Here is a 21340-nt window from a genome sequence, read left to right on the forward strand (position 1 = left end):
TTGGCAAAAACAAGACTGTTCTGAGTGCAGCCACTCAGGATGTAGTCGATGTGGCTCTTTATGCGAGCCTTTCCAACATACTAGGTGTAAGCCAGTCGAGCGGATCGACTGTGTTGGAAAAAGTGCGACTGCTGTCGCATGCGACCATCGAAGGTCGCGGCGGAACTCGATGTGCCGAGGAGTTAGCCGGAGCCGAGGGCTCTGTCGGAAATGAAAGTCGAAGGGGGATGACCGTGGCCGTAGCCTCCGCGTCATGCGCGACAAGAAGTCGATATATATATGTTTGCACGTGACACTGGCCATCGTGGAAGTAAGAAGGCATGTACAACCCGAGTCGTGTGGCTCATGGCCCCCGAAGTGATTCGGGAGAAGGAGATCTTCTGAGCCCCCGGGGAATTAGCGATCACCGGGCCTCGACTTAAGGGTAGAACTTGCGCAGGTTCTGAACGTTCCAGGAGTTCGGGACTTCGCGACCCTCGGGGAATTGTAGTTGATAAGACCCTGGCCTTGTGACCTGCTTGACGACGAACGGGCCCTCCCACCTTGAATTGAGCTTGTGGAGGCCGGACTCGTCCTGAATACGGCGCAAGACCAAATCACCGACGCTGAATGACCGCTCCCTGATGTTGCGATCATGGTATCGCCGGATCCCCTGCAGGTACCGGGCTGACTGAACAAGGGCGGTACAGCGAGCTTCTTCCACAGAATCGAGCTCTAGCTGCCGCGCCTCATCCGCCTCGCCTTCGCTGTACATTTCGACCCTTGGCGACTTCCACATGATATCGGCTGGTAGAATAGCTTCGGATCCATACACGAGGAAAAAAGGTGTTTGTCCTGTGGCTTTGGACGGCTGAGTCCGAAGCCCCCAGACGACATGCGGCAACTCGTGCACCCATTTGCCTCCCTTCTTGCTGTTTTCATCATAAAGTCTCTTCTTGAGGCCGTCAATGATCAAGCCGTTCGCCCTTTCGACTTGTCCGTTAGCCCTGGGGTGTGCAACCGAGACATATTTAACTTCAATGCAAGCATTCTCGCAGAACTCCCAGAACTGGTTCGCCGTGAAGTTTGACCCCAAGTCCGTGATGATGGAGTTGGGGAAGCCGAAGCGATGCATAATATCTGAGATGAAGTCGACGACCCGGTCTGGCGTGAGCTTGGCTATCGGCTTGTACTCGATCCACTTAGTGAACTTGTCGATAGCCACCAGAACATGGGTGAAACCACCTGGTGCCGTCGTGAAGGGCCCGATCATGTCAAGGCTCCAACAGGCAAAAGGCCAGGATGGCGGTATGGTGATGAGGCTATGAGCTGGGACATGCATCTGTTTGCCAAAGAATTGACAATTTTGGCACCTGCGCACGAGATCCTCCTCGTCGGTGACTGCAGTGGGCCACCAGAAGCCGGCCCTGTATGCTTTCCCAACCAGCGTTCTTGAAGCCGCATGGTTGCCGCAGACGCCTTCGTGGATCTCCCGCAGTATGTCGTAACCATCTTCCTTCGTGACGCACTTCATGAGAACTCCTGACCGAGCGCCACGCCGGTAGAGCTTACCGTCGACCAGGACGAAACCCTTGCTTCTTCGCAAGATGCGAGCCGCGTCAGTGCTCCTGGCGTCAATTCCCGCTGGTAGCCGTTGGTCTTGAATGAAGTCGATAAAGGCCGCTCGCCAGTCCTCCCCCAGCACCATAACCTCTCGATCGGGTTGTTGGGAACCCGAGTCGATGGTTACCTGCGGAGAAGGCTTGATGGATGGCTGATCGAGCTCCTGGGCGAAAACCCCCGGCGGGACTTGAGCGCGCGTTGACCCCAACTTGGACAGGATATCTGCACCAACATTGTGCTCCCGTAACACATGGTGAACCTCCAAGCCGGAAAACTTGCTTTCCAGCTTGCGCACTTCCTGTATGTATGCATCCATTGTCTCCTTGTTGCAGTCCCATTCCTTATTGACCTGCTGAACAACAAGAAGAGAATCGCCATATACGAGTAGTCGCTTGATCCCTAGTGATATCGCCAAACGAATCCCGTGAAGCAAGGCTTCATACTCGGCTTCATTATTGGATACCTTCCATAGGATCTGAAGGACGTACTTCAGTTGTTCGCCACGCGGGGAGATAAGCAAAACACCAGTGCCCCTGCCGTCGAGCTTGAGGGACCCATCAAAATACATGGTCCAGTGCTCTGGCTTGTCCACTGGGGTTGGGACTTGATTCTCCCTCCATTCAGCCATGAAGTCGACTAGAGCCTGTGACTTGATTGCAGTGCGTGGCTTGAAGTCGATTGACAAAGCCCCCAGTTCCACTGCCCACTTAGATATGCGTCCCGTGGCATCTTGATTATGGAGAATATCCGCCAGCGGGAAATCCGTAATCACAGTGATCTTGTACTCGTCGAAGTAATGGTGCAACTTTCTTGATGTAATTAGAATTGCATATAAGAGCTTTTGAACAGCTGGGTACCGTACCTTTGATTCGGAGAGGACCTCGCTGACGAAGTAGACAGGCCTCTGCACTCCAAACGCATGGCCTTCTTCGCCTCGCTCGACTACAATAGCACTGCTGACAACGTGGGTTGTCGCCGCGATGTAGAGTAGTAGATCCTCTTCCGGTAGCGGAGCTGTAAGGATCGGAGGCGACTGGAGGTGAATTTTCAAGTCTTGTAGAGCCCGCTCGGCCTCCTCCGTCCATTGAAACTTGTCTTGGCATTTTAGGAGCTTGAAGAAAGGTAGTCCTCTCTCCCCGAGTCGGGAGATGAACCTGTTCAGGGCCGCCATACAACCTGTCAGCTTCTGCACATCCTTGATTGTGGCCGGAGCCTCCATATCAGTAATGGCAGTGATCTTTATAGGGTTGGCTTCGATGCCCCGGTTGCTGATGATGAACCCGAGCAATTTCTCTGAAGGTACTCCAAAAACGCACTTGGTGGGATTGAGTTTCCACCGATATCTGCGTAGACTGCTAAATGTTTCCTCCAAATCTACGATCAAGTTATCGGAATCCCTGGTCTTGACGACCACGTCATCCACATAGGCCTCAACATTCCGGTGCAGCTGATCCGCGAAACACATCTGGATCGCACGCTGATATGTTGCTCCTGCATTGTTCAACCAGAAGGACATTGTTTTGTAGGCGTAAGTCCCGTACGGCGTGATGAATGCAGTCTTGATTTGGTCCTCCTCCTTGAGTGCAATCTGATGATACCCTGAGTAACAATCAAGAAAACAAAGAAGGACACATCCAGCCGTCGAATCGACAACCTGGTCAATGCGCGGCAGCCCAAAATGATCTTTTGGGCAATGCTTGTTGAGATCGGTGTAGTCGACACACATTCTCCATTCATTGTTCTTTTTCTTTACAAGGACGGGATTCGCTACCCACTCTGGATGGTTTACTTCTTTAATGAATCTAGCCGCGAGAAGTTTAGCGATCTCCCGTTTAATGGCCTCACGCTTGTCGTGGGCAAACCTCCGCAGGCGTTGCTTCTTAGGCGTGGCCTTCGGGTGTACATTCAAGGCATGCTCGATCAACTCCCTGGGCACCCCTGGCATATCCGTTGGTTTCCATGCGAATATGTCTCGGTTAGCCCGAAGAAAGCTGACGAGCGCGAGTTCCTATTTGTCACCCAAGCCCGCACCGATGATGGCGGTCTTGGATGAATCTCCCTCCTGGAGCTGGATCGTCTTGAGGGCCACATCATCAGTCGACTGGATGCTCGACTTGTTGGCCTTCTTGGAAGGAATCACCAGCCCGGTCTGGGAGAGCTGCTGCGCGGCCACGAGTACTTCTCCCGAAGCATCTGGCACGCGAGTAGTCGAAGCGTACTGGATCGCCTCCTGATTGCAGTCGTACGACTTCTTCAAGTCGCCGCGGAGGGTGAGCACTCCACCGAGTCCTGGCATCTTAAGAAGCAGATAGACATAATGCGGCACTGCCATGAACTTGGCAAGCGCCGGACGACGTAGTATTGCATGGTAAGAAGAATCAAAAGTAGCCACTTCGAACTTGATGAATTCAGTACGATAATTCTCCCGCGTGCCGAAGGTGACTGGGAGGACCACCGTACCAAGCGGGTGCGCCGCATTACCTGGGACGATGTCATAGAAGGGGGACTTGCTGGGAACCAGCATATCCTTGAAATCCAGACCCATCTTCTTTAAAGTGCTGACGAAGATGAGATTGAGCCCACTCCCGCCATCGATCAGGACCTTGGTAAGCTTGACCTCCGCCACCACAGGATCCAGGACCAAGGGAAATTTACCGGGCTCGGAAAAGCTCGTCCACTGGTCATCACGAGAGAATGAGATGGGGACCTCCAACCAACGGAGTGGTCGTGGTACCGCCGGCTCAATGGACAAGATCTCCCGAAGAAGCAGCTTCTGGTCCCGCCTGGAACCGAAATCCTCATCTCCTCCGAAGATAACGTTGACGACCTTCGAGGCATCCTGGAACTTCGGATTGCGCCCCTGGTCGTCGTGGTCGTCATCCTCGGGTTCTTTGTCAGCAGGCTTCTTATTCTTCTTTCCATCACCGGTGTTGCTGAACGTCCTTCGAAGGTGGTAGCAGTCAATGGCGGCGTGGCTGGCGCCCGGGTGCCACGGGCACTTCTTCTGCAGGAGCTTCTCGAACTCCTCCTGAGTTGTCGACTTCTTGCCCCGCGAAGGACGATCGAGAGCCGCGATGACATCATCTGGCTTTCGTTTCCGGGGTGGCCCGAAAAAGTCCCGCTGGCCTTTGTCGCTGCGGTTGTCGTTTGGGCGCCGCAGACTACTATCGTGGCGCCGCGGGAACCGCTCCCGCATCTTCTCCTCCTGCTCGGACCAATCATGCATCATATCACGAAGGCCCGCAACAGTTTTCGGCCTGTTCCGCCCGAAGTCTCTGTATATGCTCGGTTCGGTGATGCCGTTGTAGAAACAGTCGATGATGTCCTCCTCCGAGATGTTCGCGATGGTGGCGCGGACGTCGAAGAAGCGATGCGTGTAGGACCGTAGGAGCTCGTTGCGTTCTTGCTTGCACTGGGCAAGATCATGTCGAGTACCTGCACGAGCAATCGCTCCCTGGAAATTGTCGATGAAGACCTTCTTAAGTCGTTCCCAGGAGTCGATGGAGTTGCTGCCGAGGCTCTCCAGCCAAGTGAGCGGCACAGGATCCAAAGCCATCGGGAAGTAGACGACTTTGGTGACGTTCGAGCCCCCTGCTACCTCGATAGCCGTGGAGTAACAACGGAGCCACTGCTGAGGAGCTTGCTTGCCGTCGTACTTGGTGATGCCAATGGGTTTGAAACCCTCTGGGTACTTGTAGCTGCTAAAATGTGCAGAGAAAGCAGGAAATCGATCACTACAGTCAGTACCTTCGTTTTCGACTTCTTCGCGGGTCTTGCGCCTGGAAGAAATCACGGTCCGCGCATCGCGGCCTTCATTGATGTGCTGGCGCAAATCCTCCGGAGGAAGTCGATGATTGGCTTGTCGTGGCTGACCCCCTTGCGGTGGCTACTGCCTCCCGCCAGGGGTCTGGCTCCCACGAGCGTTGTCGTTGCTGGGCTGGTGTCGAGGACGGCCGCCAGCCGTTCGGCTGTGAGCCTGACTCTGGCTCTCACCCACGCGTTCCTCCCTGATGGTGGGCGCTGGGTTGTGCTGATCCAACTGGATCCAGGCCCTCTGTGCATAAAGGAGCGCTTGACGCACTTCCGGATCATGGCTGCGCTCGAGGATGGCCGTTACCCTGGCGATGTTGGCCACCGGAGTCCGGAAACCCCGCTCGCTTACGGCGGCAAACTCAGGGTCGAGCTCGCGATGCATAGATCGCCTTCGCTCGTTGGCCCTCCTCCGTCGGATCGCGCGGGCCCTGTTCCTGGCCCTCCGCGCTTCGCGATCGGCATCGTTCTCGTCAGCGGCGTCGGCTGTGATCTCATCCTCGGAGATCGCTTCAAAGTTGACGATGAGGAGGTCCTCATCGCCCTCGCCTTCTTCGGCCATCAGCACCTGGCGGGAGGAGAGCTCATGAGAACTTTCGTCGACTAGTTCAGTCGACCCCTTCGCCACAGTGGCCAAAGGCCTGCCCTCTTGAAAAGGCAAGGGCTCAAGGTGGGCCACGAGTCGACCCTCTGCCTCGAGTAGATTGGGGAGCGGCATGCCCCTCCAGTGCACCACGTGCCCCTCCGACAGAGAGGTGAGCACCAAATCACCGGTACCGGAACAACCCGAAGCCCCCCGACACGCGGTGGCTTCAAGCTTTCCGACCTGGAGTAGCAAGTCCAGGTCCTTCTCTAACATGGAGAGGGACCCAGAGGCGTTGGCCTCCTGAAGGTCAGTGGCTGATTCGCACAAGCCGAGTTGAGATCGGCTAAGCAGATCCCTAGATTGGAACGAGTCCAAACCAGGGGGAATTGCCGCAACACCAGAAGAAGTCGAGGCTGGAGCGGGCTCCATCTCGATCTGTGCTGCGGAAGTGTGGAGCGGCAAGTTGTCGAGCCTGTCGACGAACTTGTCGAGGTCGCTGGGGAGATCCGCAACGGGGGTTTTTGGCTTCATGTCGACGAGGAATCACCGGAAACTGCCCGCACCATCTGCGACGCAGACCCATGAACCAAAAACGAATGCCGTGCCCTAAGAGGGAACTGACCTGATGAATTTGAACGATGCCATCGAGCTCGCCGATGGATCTTCGATGCGCTCCCCTACCTGGCGCGCCAGCTGTCGGTGTTTAACCGGCTGCCCACCGAGGGATATGCCCAAGGTGGTAAGTTTTGGGTGAGGGAACACAAGACTTAGACAGGTTCGGGCCGCACGGAGCATAACACCCTACGTCCTGTATGGTTTGTATTGCTTTTGATGTAGAATGACCTAATGATCTTCTATTTTTAGAGGGGTCCCTGACCTCCCTTATATATCCGAGAGGTCAGGGTTACAAAGATACTAACCAACACCAGCTAAGGAATCGTACCAGAACATATCACGAGTAGATTCCTCCTGTATCGGTTAGCCTTATCTCCTACTTAAACGGAATAAATAAGAGATAAATAGAATGAATAAGAGATAAGGTGGACTTAATCTCTTAAACTATGTTATGTACCCAGTCCCGTGGCCCCAGGTCTGACATAGTTTCACCTCTATGTGCGGTTTAAAAGTAAGTTCTTGACTTTTGCAAAACAACCTTCATATATTTTGATTTTACCTCCCATTCTCACCCATTTAACACTAAAGGACCTAAATTTTTTAGAATTATATAAAAATATCCTTTTCCGTTAGCATTTAAATTTTAGCACACATACACAAGATCAAACATGCACACTTTATAATAGAATCTAGTGTAGTTTAATCCTAAGTACCTGAATGTCACATGAACTCATCGAGGTCGCTGCTTCGAGTTGGTATAGAGGCCTCCAGCTTCCTAGACTCGACTAGGTGGCTATTGAAGCCACCCAAGCCGTTGGCAACGCAGATCCATGAGCCAAAGATGAAAGTTGTGCCCTCGTCAAGCACAGTGCTGGTGAAGCTAAGAGATGCCATTGAGTTCTCCGGTGGATGCTCGATGAACACCCCTACCTGGCGCGCCAGCTGTCCGTGTTTTACCGTCACGCCCACCGAGGATACCCCTGTGACATTAAGGTATTTAGAATTATAAACCCTAGATTTTAGTGTAAAGTGTGCATGATTGATCTTGTGTATGTATGTTCAAATTTAAGTGCAAAGGGAAAAAGGGTATTTATGTAATTTTGAAAAATGTGGGCCCTTTAGTGTTAATTGGGTAAGAATGGGAGGTAGAATTAAAAACATAGGAAGAATGTGACACTCTAGGTGTCAAATTTGTTTCACAATAGGAGAGAAATTGTAATAGATATGTTAAATTCTATGAAATTTGGGTGTTTATGTGAAAATAAGGACCTAGATGTGATTAATGCAAAAGTATGGGTCCTTTTATGCAAAATAATTAAAGTATAAAAGTCACTTAAATTTACTTAGGATCAAAATATAAGAATGCAAGTCATCATGACATTGCATGAAAACTTGCAACTATGTCCAAAACTGCATGAAATCTACTTCAGTAAGGATAAAATTTACTTAAATACAACTTTTGTTCAAAACTTAAAATTAAAGCTGTGTACTTTGGGTTTCTGAACTTGAACCCTAAAGCAATATTGTAGGATTTGAAAAACTCTACAACTTTTATTTTGGTCACTTCTTCATTAGAGTTTTGGATCAATGGAGAATTTTGCTTTACTATGAGGTCCCTAGGATTTCTGTATTTTGCAACCAAGTCCCTGGAGACCCCCCCCCCCATCTCTTCTTCCTCTGGCACCCCTCTGCTCCCCTGCTCTTCACTGCCGCCGGTGCAGAGCACCTCCCCGCCGCCGCTGTGCTGCCGGTGCCGCCCCACCTCCTGCTTGGGCGGTCTCCACGCATCACTCTCCCCCTGTCCCGGTCTTGTTTCCCCTCTTTGCTGTCCTCTTTCGCGCACGCCGCCGTGGATAGCTCGCTGCAGAACCCCAGGGCCATATCCTTCACGCGCGTTAGCACTACAAGAGAACCTGCAACCCATTCCCCTGGTTCTTCTACCGTGTCCCCAACCCCAGACCCCCGATCACCACCGCCGCCAGCCCCTCCCCTCCGGTGAGCCACTGGCCGCCGTGGACAGCCGCCGTTGACCGCCCATTGCCCCCACCGACCCCCTACCAAGCTTCCCCAACTCCTGCTCGTGCTCACCTGCCCCTTAACTGCCATCAATTCTGGCTGGAGCGCCACTGCCAGCGATCGCCGCCCCCTGCTCGCCGTGGAGCACCCCGTCCCGACCCTCCTCGACTCCAATTGACTCTACCACTAGCTTCCCCACACCGCCCAAAAGCTCCCCGACCCCTTCCTTGCCGCTCACGACTGCCGTCGCTCCGCCGCCGCCGTTCTCCTCCGCCGCCGGCCGCCTGCTCCCATCACGCCGCCGCTACAGGCCATCCCACCCCGATCTAGAGCGTCTATAGGTGCGCACAGACTTGGTGATGCTCCCACGCCCCTCCACCCTCGCTGCTGGCGATCGCCGTCGCTGGATTTGGCTGGTCAAACCCGCGCCTCCCTCTCTGACCACGGCCAGGGGCCTCTGGTTGAAAGATACAAAAGCCCAGGGGGCTGTCTGTAAAGCCAGTTACTCAAGGGAATAGTGTCATTAAGGACCCCTTTGTTATTTTTGCTGCAGAAAATGAAATTCCATAGCAATTCAAGAAAAAATCAGAAAAATACAAACTAAAATTTGTTAGATTCCTTATTCTAAGATCTAAAACTTTACTTACAGGTTCACTTTCAAATTCTAAGTAATTTTTACTCTAATTTAAATATTAAGTTTAAGTAGTTGTAGACTATGAAAATGCTTAATAAATAATAGAAAAATGGTAAAAATGTAAAACCAATTGAGTTAGTTTTGCGTTGACATGTAGTACTTAGGAAAAATAATTGACCTACTGGTTGTACAATATTTTCATAATGAATGAGTTTAATCATGGATAATGCCTATTTAACCTTGTGTATTTAATATCTAGAGTTCTAGATGCTTAAAAATTATGAAAATATTTTGAAGTGTTGCTCTTGAGAAGTATAACCTATGCACAAAAATCTAGAGCAAAATCTTGTGTGTATATACAGTTATAAATAATACTTAATGTGTTAGTACTATTGTTATTTATCCTTGTGGCCTAATTTCTGTAAAAATAAAATCTTGATAAATTTACAATGGCTTAGACATAGATTAATCTGTGACTTGTAAAAATTTCAACCCTAGTGCTATGGTAGTTTATTTTGTAAAAATAAAATGTGTTGTCTAATGAAGCTAATTAGGTTAGTTTATACCCGATTTGCCCAGTAAAAGAGTAAATGGTACGTGTGATGAGTGAACTATTTTTTCATTGGATTGCAACTTTATTGTGAAGTAAAATGAAAGTGTATGCATCTCTTAAACTACATCTTTGCATATCATATAGACTCAACTACTCTCGCCGATGGAAATTACGAGCTAATCCCGGAATCAGAAGTGGAAATTTCTGAAGACCCCGGGAACGTCGTCGGAAATCTAACTGAAGCTCCGAACCAAAGTTCGGAAAATTTTGACACTCCTACCCCCAACCCCACTCACGAAGGCAAGCCCCAGACATAACCCACTACTTTATTTATACTGCAATCTATATTTATTTATACCTATCTATGCATTAAGTTCTTAGGAGTTGTATGGGAAACCCTAATTGCATTTTCCTAGGAACCAATGTATTGAATACTAGAACTTGAGTTCGAATAGCTGCTACGCTAATAGGACCAGTAGAAGTCGGGTGATTTCCTGTCACTCGCGCGATATAGGAGTTGCAATGTTTACATTCCTGTAATCACTATAAGGATGACGGACGGGATTTATGTGATGTATCAGGATGATACCCTATCTGTGTTGATGAATTTGGTTAATGTTGCAGTGTGTGGTAGCGGTGGTTAAGCGTTTGAAAGTACTAGCCACATGCCGCGAAATATGGTAAGCCGTAAGCCTAGTAACCAATCGGCCCGAGGAGTGGACATACCTCCCACCACTCATATTTGGTTTTTCCGGTCACTCACTTCGACGTGTGGGAATACCTTTTGCAGGGCAACCAGGAGTACGGTGGTGTAGTTGCACTAGAGACGTACATCCTGCACATTGGATGTGCGTATGGTCCTGCAGTCGCTTGTGGTGGATCTGATCCACGAGTCGGAATGAAAGGCAAACGGTTGCTTTGGAACAATCTCTGAATGTTCCAAGCGTGTGAGTTAGGTTTACCATAAAGGGCACCTAATCTCCCCTCTTTCTATATCTATACCATAAAGAAAAGAACCAGAAAGAAAATAACCAGAGATTTTAACCCTTTTTTTAAAAGAAGTGTTTAGAGATTTATCTACTTACTCTATAGTATCTATATTATTAATGAATATGTACCCCAATCCATCTCAAGATATTTGTATCAATATCTATTTGGTAGATCCTTTTTTTCTGTGCTAGGAACCAGATTTGAACTGGTGACATGAGGATTTTCAGTCCTCTACTCTACCAACTGAGCTATCCTGACCCTTTCTTGTGCATCATCCTAGTAGAGTATTTGCAAGGCTGAAATTCGATTCAGGAATCGTCCGTTTCTCGCGGAGATTGAGACTGCTTGATCCCTTTGCCACATAGAATAACAAGAGCAACTTTATGGTTATCAAAGATGATGTTTGGCTAAAGATTCAACCATGCTTGAATAGCTATAGGTGCTCATCTAGAATGGATAATCACATAGAACTTGAAGGCTAAATTTGAAATTAAGGATCTACTCTTTATTGCTTTTTAGCTGAAAACTTTACCCATCACCCTTAAAGCCTTCGTAAGTCTAGTTACCTGGCTAAGTATACCATGAAACGGGTAAGCCTTGCTGAGTATTAGATTACTCAGTCTTGCATTGTGACTTTTTATTCAGGTAATCCCCCTGAGGACTCTGCTCGGCCTATGCCATGGCCTTACACTCTGCCCGATGGTTGGTCCGTGGAGTGGGACCCGTCCCTGGCCAACACTGATCCTACCGAGTGATATCATGCCAGGGCTTAGCATGATATCCGTACTGGCGACGTCTACAGTGGTTGTGGTTTAAATTCCGCTGCTGTGAACTTGAAAACTTGAACCGGTTTGTAATAAATCTTATCAGTGGAAACTGATATTACTTTTGACAACGCTTGTAATATAAATGCCTGTGGTGTAAAATATGACGGTGATTGTGTCTCTGAACTCGCCTTCATGCGAGGTATCATGTTTGATCCTGCATTCGGTGGTTTATCGGGACGTTACCCGACAGGCCAAGGGATTACACCGTTTGAAGTACGTTGGAGCCTTTGAGAGTGGACTTGCGTACTTGAGCCGGTGTAATTCAGGTTGGTTCTACCACAGCTGGTATCAGAGCTAACAAGTGTACCCTGGAGATATGGTTAGCCTTAAAAATATTTTTAGTATAAAATTTGGCCAACAAAGTATTTGGTAAAAACTACGTTGGTATCGTTAAGTATTGTGCTTAGTACGTAAAGCCCTAGGGTAATGTTTATCAAGGGAGTTATAGGTGGCTATAGTATATATATAACTCTAACTACCAGCATTACTTTTCTATCAAAATTTAAACTTATGCACAATCCAACTTTACATTTTGTAACTACACCTTCGATAAAAAGGTAAGAAGGTAAGGATCCTCAGCTAACTGGGGAGTTAGTCTTCCCATCGGTGATGCGAACCGAACGCTGTTTCTCAAGCAGTGGCCTACTTGAGATGCTGCCAATATATCAACTTAGGTTGATTATATTGGGAGTATATGGTTCGGCGCAGGGTATGGCGATCACTATTTATACCCCCGCATTTTGCGGTACCCTCGTGAATACGTTAATTTGATAACGTATGCTAACGTTGTCTGTACGGCAGTAATTGTATAGATGCTATTTCTATAATGAATAGTAATGATTGGGAACACTTTCATGACATGTGGCATGAAAGGTTCATTGGATATATATTGTGGTTTTCTGTAGGTACACTAACCACGATTAAGAGGCTAAGACGGATAGGACTTATCGACTAGTTATTAGTGAGAGACGTATGTATTATGCCACCGAAACTAACCACGCAAGTCCGAAGATATTCGGCAGTTGTTTGGTTGTAAGGTCGAATAGTACGTGCATGCATAATTCATTAATGAACAAAATGAGTGCTTGAATATGTTGTTCTTTGAAGGACAGGTAAAATGTTGTTTATCTTTAGTGTGGTTTCAATAGAATCCTTGTGGTAGCCTTAGTGGAGTATTTTAAAAATCCATCTGATCTCTAGCTTTGTTGTTACCAGAATCGTTTGTCTCGTTCCATTTACCTTGTGAGCTCCCAGCAGGGTAAGTAAATCTCATCATCTGAATTCTTGTTTCAGATGGCAGCTCCTTCGAACGTCTCTTGGGATCATGCGGGGCATCTTCATACTAATGCCTTGCACTGGGAGGGTTTTCCCCGTCTCTTATGGGAATCACTCAGTTTATTCTTCTACACCGAGCCTCCCCAGTACGACGGAGTAGAATATAGAGAGGGAGGTGTTCCATGGTGCAAAGTCATAATGACTATTCCTCAGCACCCTTTCCGCTCTTAGTGGCAGCCCATCGAGGTCGATGTGGTTGGCTATCATCTCGTCGACACCGTCGAGACTGCAGCTCTTGAGGGTATCCTATCGGCCTATTCCCTGCAATAGATTCTGGTGATCCTGAGTGGAATTTCAGGATAGCCCATTATGGCCACTTGTTGGGAGATTCAGCCAAAGAAACGCTCCCTGGTCTTATCAGATTCATGAACGTTCAACACCGCTATCAGATCTTGCTACGCCGTGGTATGGGTCAGTTGATTGGCATAGCTTAGGATCACTATCGAAATGCTGATCAACAAGTTACTCAGGTAGTAGGGCTTCAAGCCTTGGTCACGGAGAAGGAGGAGATTATCACAGCACGTGAGGAGGCTATTCTTCATCGGGAGGAGCAGATCAATGAGAGTGATGCTATAATCACTCAATGCAACACGATCATTGAGTTCCTCCAGGAGCAAATCCATGACCTGATCCATGAGGCTGATGATGCCCATGCACACATTGAAGATCTGCAACAGCAACTAGTACCTCCCGCTGCACCCGTAGTACCTGAAGGTGGAGAAGAAGACCCGGAGGAAGTCGAGGGAGTTTCGGATCTCGACTCCGAGCATGGAGATCCAGAACCCAATCCTCAGCCAGATTACTCTTCTTCCGGTAGTCAGTCTTTTGTAGGCGACCTCGACGATTTCTACTTTGTCCGGATCGTCGACTCTTTAGATGTAACCAGTGTAAAGTGTAGTGAATTAGGTAGTAATTAGCTTACCTAGATCTTGTGCCATTTGTTGTAATATAGATGGCCTATGTACGGACCACGCTGATGTACGATGTTAAGGACAACCAGTATATGTGTTGTAATCGAAGCCTCGTGTTCTACATCTTGTTCAATATCTTTGCCTCTGAAATGAGTTGTTTGAATGGAATATGTGAATTACATATCTTTTAATTGTAGTATGCCTTCTGGAAATCGGAGTAAGGATCCTTTGTTTCAGATGGTTGGAGCCACGCGCGGAACCCCGGAAGGTTTCCGGGCAGATCAGGCCAGCGGCTCCCAAAAACCGCCACCGCCACCTCCAAATCTAGCCGAGGTTATGGCTCGGCAGACGGAACTTCTTAATCTGCTAGTACAGGCACAGCAGAACCAACAACGCCAGCAATCACGAGGAGGTCGTGATGATCCTCACTCTCAGGTGGCAAACTATCAAGATTTCTTCAGTACTCAGCCCCTGCTATTCAGCAAAGTTGAGGAGCCCCTTGATGCCGATGCTTGGCTTCGCACCATTGAATCCAAGTTTGCCCTTCTTACGATTCCCTGTGCGGACTCCAACAAGGCTCACTTTGCTGCCCAACAACTACGTGGTGCTGCCCGTATTTGGTGGGATAATTATTGTGCCATGCAAGCCGATGGCCATGTTATCTCCTGGGAAGAATTTCAGAATGCTTTCAGAGCACATCATATACCTGAAGGACTGATGGAGCGGAAATTGAATGAGTTCTTGGCACTCACCCAAGGCACCCGCACCGTATTGCAATATGCACAGGCTTTTAATCACCTATGCCAGTACGCGGGTTATCACGCTGAGAGTGACACTAAGAAGCAAGATCGTTTTCGTCGGGGTTTAAGTACTAAGCTCAAAGAATGCTTGAACCTTGTGAAGGCCAATACCTTTAGTGAGCTGGTTAACATGGCCCTGACCCAGGAAGATTGTATCACGGCACATCATGCCGAAAAGAAACAAAAAATTTCCACTGGACCTGCGAGTGTTCAACCACCGCGGTATCGATTTGTTCAGAATGCACCGCCTAGAGCGCCACAGCGGAATGCTCCACTTGGCACATTGGTGTTCAGGCCGCCTCAACAGCAAGGAGGGTATAGACCTTCCGTACCTCCGCAACAGCCACCACAATCTGGCCCACGGCCAAATGTTCAACAAGTCCAACAAAGAAGCAGCACTTATCGTTGTTTCAATTGCGGGAGTGCGGATCACTTCATCAGAGATTGTCCGCGGCCCAGGAAACCTAATCAAGGGCAAAGTTCTAATCAGAATAACTAGAACAAGGGCAAGAGGCCGATGGTGCAAGTCCGGCAAGGGCGAGTTAACTTCACCACCCTTGCAGAACTTCCAGATGGAGCCCTCGTCATGTCGGGTACATTTTCTATTCATCACAACCTAGTTGTTACATTATTTGATTCAGGAGCAACTCATAGTTTCATTAGTAACAACTGTGGTACCCGAATAGGACTTGATCTTTGTCCTACCAAGGGGTCATATATGACTTCTACCTCTGGAGGAAGGCTTACCTCTAACAAAATGGTTAAAAGTGTGCCAATTCAGTTAGGAAGTAAATTAATCAAAACTGATTTGGTACTGCTAAATCTAGAGGGTATTCATGTTATACTTGGGACAAATTGGATGACAGAACATAGAGTACTGTTAGATATCTCTTCCCGAGTTATTAAGATTGACTCACCACATCAAGGAGCCACCACCCTCTACCTACCTCAGCAAGAGTTTCTTCACTCTTGTGCCTATGCTATCATAGACATTAGAGTAAAAGATATTCCTGTAGTCTGTGAGTATCCCGATGTCTTTCCAGATGATTTGCCTAGAGTGCCACCAGACCGAGACATCGAGTCCATTATTGAGCTTCAACCTGGCACCGCTCCTATTTCAAAGAGGCCATATCGTATGCCTCCAAATGAGTTGGCCGAGCTAAAAATCCAACTCCAAGATCTTCTTGACAAAGGTTTCATACGCCCAAGTGCTTCACGTTGGGGCTATCCTGCTCTCTTTGTAAAGAAAAAGGATAATAGCTTAAGGCTATGTGTCGATTATCATCCACTCAATGTGGTCACTATAAAAAATAAGTACCCTCTTCCCCGCATTGACATCTTGTTCGATCAACTCGCTGGAGCTAAGGTCTTTTCTAAGATTGACCTACGCTCTGGTTATCATCATATCAAAATTAAACCTAGCGATATTCCAAAAACAGCTTTCTCGACCAGATATGGATTATATGAATATCTGGTTATGTCTTTTGGACTCACAAATGCACCGGCATATTTCATGTATCTGATGAATTCAGTCTTTATGCCGGAACTCGACAAATTCATCGTAGTTTTCATCGATGATATTCTTATATATTCAAAGACTAAAGAAGATCATGCTAATCATATACGCGTCGTTCTTCAACGGCTATGTGATCATCGCCTTTACGCCAAATTCTCGAAATGTGAATTCTGGCTGGGTAGTGTGAAATTTTTGGGACATACTATCTCCAGTGAAGGCATATCGGTTGATCCAACTAAAGTTCAGGAAGTTATGGATTGGAAGCCTCCGACTTCAGTCCATCAAATCGGAAGTTTCCTTGGATTGGCAGGATATTATCGCCGATTCATTCCAGACTTCTCCAAAATAGCCAAACCCATGACTGAACTACTTAAGAAAGAGATTAAGTTCTGTTGGGATGATAAGTGTGAAGACGTGTTTCACACCTTGAGAAAACTTCTAACAACTGCTCCAGTGCTAGCTCAACCAGATAGTAACCAGCCTTTTGATGTCTATTGCGATGCTTCCAAAATTGAACTTGGTTGTATTCTTATGCAAAACAACCGGGTCATTGCTTACACATCTAGAGCACTCCGGAATCATGAGCAAAACTATCCAACCCATGATCTTGAATTGGCAGCGGTTATTCACGCTCTCAAGATTTGGAGACATCATCTTATGGGCGCCAAGTGTAACATTTACACTGACCATAAGAGCCTCAAATATATCTTTACTCAAGCTGATCTAAACATGAGGCAAAGGCGTTGGTTAGAACTGATCAAACACTACAATCTTGAGGTACACTACCATCCTGGCAAAGCCAATGTAGTTGCGGATGCACTTAGCCACAAGGCACATTGTCATTGCTCCTCCATTGAAACCTTCAATGAAACTCTCTGCAATCAGATAAGGAAACTCAATCTGGAGATCGTTCCTTAAGGTAGTCTGAATCTATTATCTATTGAGTCCACCCTTCAAGATAAAATCATCATGTCGCAATTACATGATGAAAGTATCAAAATTATCAACTTGAAGCTATCCACCCTTCAAGATAAAATCATCATGTCGCAATTACATGATGAAAGTATCAAAATTATCAAATTGAAGCTATCTCAGGGAGAAGCCAAGTATAGATGCTTCCACACTGATCATCAAGGAGTTCTATGGTTCAACAATCGTATTGTTGTACCTAAAGATCATCAACTTCGTAAACAAATCCTTGATGAAGCACATCTATCCAAGTTTTCTATTCATCCTGGTAGTACCAAAATGTATCAAGACCTTAGGTGGAACTTTTGGTGGACCAGAATGAAAAGAGAAATTGCTAAATATGTATCCGAATGTGATACGTGCCAGAGAATCAAAGCCAGTCATTTAAGGGTATCTGGTACACTCTAGCCACTACTTATTCCATCATGGAAATGGGAAGACATCAGTATGGATTTTATCGTTGGTCTTCCCAACACATCCCAAAAACATGACTCCATATGGATGATCATTGATAGACTTACCAAAACTGCTCATTTTCTTCCGGTGCATACCACTTATTCTGCTAAGAAATAAGCCGAAGTCTACCTTGATCAAATTGTTCGATTGCATGGTGTCCCTAAGACCATTATTTCTGATTGAGGGGCACAATTTATTGCCCGCTTTTAGGAACAACTGCAGTATGCTCTTGGGACCAAACTAATTCAAAGCTCTGCGTATCATCCTCAGACAGATGGACAGACGGAGCGAGTTAATCAAATTCTTGAAGACATGCTCCGAGCTTGTGTTATTCACTATGGTACAAGCTGGGACAAGTGTCTCGCCTTGGCCGAGTTTTCTTACAATAATAGCTATCAATCTAGTCTTCAAATGGCTCCCTTTGAAGCGTTATACAGTCGAAGATGTCGAACTCCTTTGAGTTGGTCTGAGACTGGCGAACGTAAAATCTTTGGACCAGACCTAGTTGTCGAAGCCGAAGATAAGGTCAAGGTTATTGAAGCCAATCTTAAAGCAGCCCAATCCATATAGAAAAGCTATGTAGAGCAAAGAAGAAAACCTCTGCAATTTCAAGTAGGGGATTTTGTTTGTCTCCGAGTATCTCCTACCAAAAGTGTTCAGCGTTTCGGCATAAAAGGGAAGTTAGCACCTCGATATGTCGGACCATTCGAAATCCTTGAAATCTGTGGCCCAGTGGTTTACAGAATTTGTCTTCCTCCTTAGTTGGCCGCCGTTCATGATGTTTTCCATATCTCTCAACTCAAGAAATGTATCAAAGTACCTACTGAAATCATTGAAGCACAAGCCATTAAGATTGAACCAGATCTATCTTACACCGAACAACCTATCCAAATCATGGATACCAAGGAGAGAGTCACCAGAAGAAAGAAAATTAAGATGTATAAGATCCTATGGGATCATCACACCGAAGAAGAAGCGACTTGGGAAACTGAATCTTATCTTCAACGAAATTTCCCAAACTTCTTTCAAGCCAATTCCCAAATCTAATCGCCCGATTCCATTCTGCTTTAGAATCTCGGGACGAGATTCTTTTTAGGGGGGAAGGCTGTGACATTCAGGTATTTAGAATTATAAACCCTAGATTTTAGTGTAAAGTGTGCATGATTGATCTTGTGTATGTATGTTCAAATTTAAGTACAAAGGGAAAAAGGGTATTTATGTAATTTTGAAAAATGTGGGAGGTAGAATTAAAAACATAGGAAGAATGTGACACTCTAGGTGTCAAATTTGTATCACAATAGGAAAGAAATTGTTATAGATATGTTAAATTCTATGAAATTTGGGTGTTTATGTGAAAATAAGGACCTAGATGTGATTAATGCAAAAGTATGGGTCCTTTTATGCAAAATAATTAAAGTATAAAAGTCACTTTCAAAATCTACTTAGGATCAAAATATAAGAATGCAAGTCATCATGAAATTGCATGAAAATTTGCAACTATGTCCAAAACTGCATGAAATCTACCTGAGTAAGGACAAAATTTACTTAAATACAACTTTTGTTCAAAACTTAAAATTAAAGCTGTGTACTTTGGGTTTCTGAACTTGAACCCTAAAGCAATATTGTATGATTTGAAAAACTCTACATCTTTTATTTTGGTCACTTCTTCATTAGAGTTTTGGATCAATGGAGAATTTTGCTTTACTGTGAGGTCCCTGGGATTTCTGTATTTTGCAACCAAGTCCCTGGAGACCCCCCATCTCTTCTTTCTCTGGCACCCCTCTGCTCCCCTGCTCTTCACTGCCTCAGGTTGAAAGATACAAAAGCCCAGGGGGCTGTTTGTAAAGCCAGTGACTCAAGGGAATAGTGTCATTAAGGACCCCTTTGTTATTTTTGCTGCAGACTTTGAAATTCCATAGAAATTCGTGAAAAAATCCGAAAAATACAAGCTAAAATTTGTTAGATTCTTTATTCTAAGATCTACAACTTTCCTTACAGGTTCACTTTCAAATTCTAAGTAGTTTTTACTCTAATTTAAATATTAAGTTTAAGTAGTTGTAAATAATGAAAATACTTAGTAAATAATAGAAAATTGGTAAAAGTGTAAAACCAATTGAGTTAGTTTTGCTTTGACATGTAGTACTTAGGAAAAATAATTGACCTACTGGTTGTATAATATTTTTATAATGAATGAGTTTAATCATGGATAATGCCTATTTAACCTTGTGTATTTAATATCTACAGTTCTAGATGCTTAAAAATTATGAAAATATTTTGAAGTGTTGCTCTTGAGAAGTATAACCTATGCACAAAAATCTAGAGAAAAATCTTGTGTGTATATACAGTTATAAATAATACATAATGTGTTAGTACTATTGTTATTTATCCTTGTCGCCTAATTTCTGTAAAAATAAAATCTTGATAATTTTACAATAGCTTAGACATAGATTAATCTGTGATTACTAAAAATTTCAACCCTAGTGCTATGGTAGTTTATTTTGTAAAAATAAAACGTGTTGTCTAATGAAGCTAATTAGGTTAGTTTATACCCGATAAATGACTGCCCCGTAAAAGAGTAAATGGTACGTGTGATGAGTGAATTGTGTTTTCGTTGGATTGCAACTTTATTGTGAAGCAAAATGAAAGTGTATGCATCTCTTAAACTACATCTTTGCATATCATATAGACTCAACTACTCTCGCTGATGGAAATTACGAGCTAATCCCGGAATCAGAAGTGGAAATTTTTGAAGACCCCGGGAACGTCGTCGAAAATCTAACTGAAGCTCCAAACCAAAGTTCGGAAAATTTTGACACTCCTACCCCCAACCCCACTCACGAAGGCAAGCCCCGGACATAACCCACTACTTTATTTACACTGCAATCTATATTTATTTATACCTATCTATGCATTAAATTCTTAGGAGTTGTATGGGAAACCCTAATTGCATTTTCCTAGGAACCAATGTATTGAATACTAGAACTTGAGTTCGAATAGCTGCTACGCTAATAAGACCGGTAGAAGTCGGGTGATTTCCTATCACTCGCGCGATATAGGAGTTGCAATATTTACATTCATGTAATCACTATAAGGATGACGGACGGGATTTATGTGATGTATCAGGATGATACCTTGTCTGTGTTGATGAATTTGGTTAAGGTCGCAGTGTGTGGTAGCAGTGGTTAAGCGTTTGAAAGTACTAGCCACATGCCGCGAAATATGGTAAGCGATAAGCCTAGTAACCAATCGGTCCGAGGAGTGGACATACCTCCCACCACTCGTATTTGGTTTTTCCGGTCACTCACTTCGACGTGTGGGAATATGTGTTGCAGGGCAACCAGGAGTACGGTCGTGTAGTCGCACTACAGACGTACGTCCTGCACATGGGATGTGCGTATGGTCCTGCCGTCGCTTGTGGTGGATCTGATCCACGAATCGGAATGAAAGGCAAACGGTTGCTTTGGAACAATCTCTGAATGTTCCAAGTGTGTGAGTTAGGTTTACCGTTGCAAGGCTGAAATTCGATTCAGGAATCGTCCGTTTCTCGCGGAGATTGAGACTGCTTGATCCCTTTGCCACATAGAGTAACAAGAGCAACTTTATGGTTATCAAAGATGATGTTTGGCTAAAGATTCAACCATGCTTGAATAGCTATAGGTTCTCATCTAGAATGGATAATCACATAGAACTTGAAGGCTAAAATTTGAAATTAAGGATCTA

At 46.0% G+C, this 21340-nt stretch overlaps 1 non-coding gene and 1 pseudogene across 1 annotated transcript; both read right to left on the reverse strand.

Annotated features, from left to right (window-relative positions):
* Window positions 1-21340, reverse strand: part of LOC112872959 — a 93992-nt pseudogene that overhangs the window by 30504 nt on the left and 42148 nt on the right.
* TRNAF-GAA lies at window positions 10992-11064 on the reverse strand. The gene has a single exon. It is a non-coding gene; the product is annotated as a tRNA-Phe (tRNA).

The sequence above is a fragment of the Panicum hallii genome, chromosome 9 (genome assembly GCF_002211085.1).
Source record: "Panicum hallii strain FIL2 chromosome 9, PHallii_v3.1, whole genome shotgun sequence".
NCBI classification, from domain to species: Eukaryota; Viridiplantae; Streptophyta; class Magnoliopsida; order Poales; family Poaceae; genus Panicum; species Panicum hallii.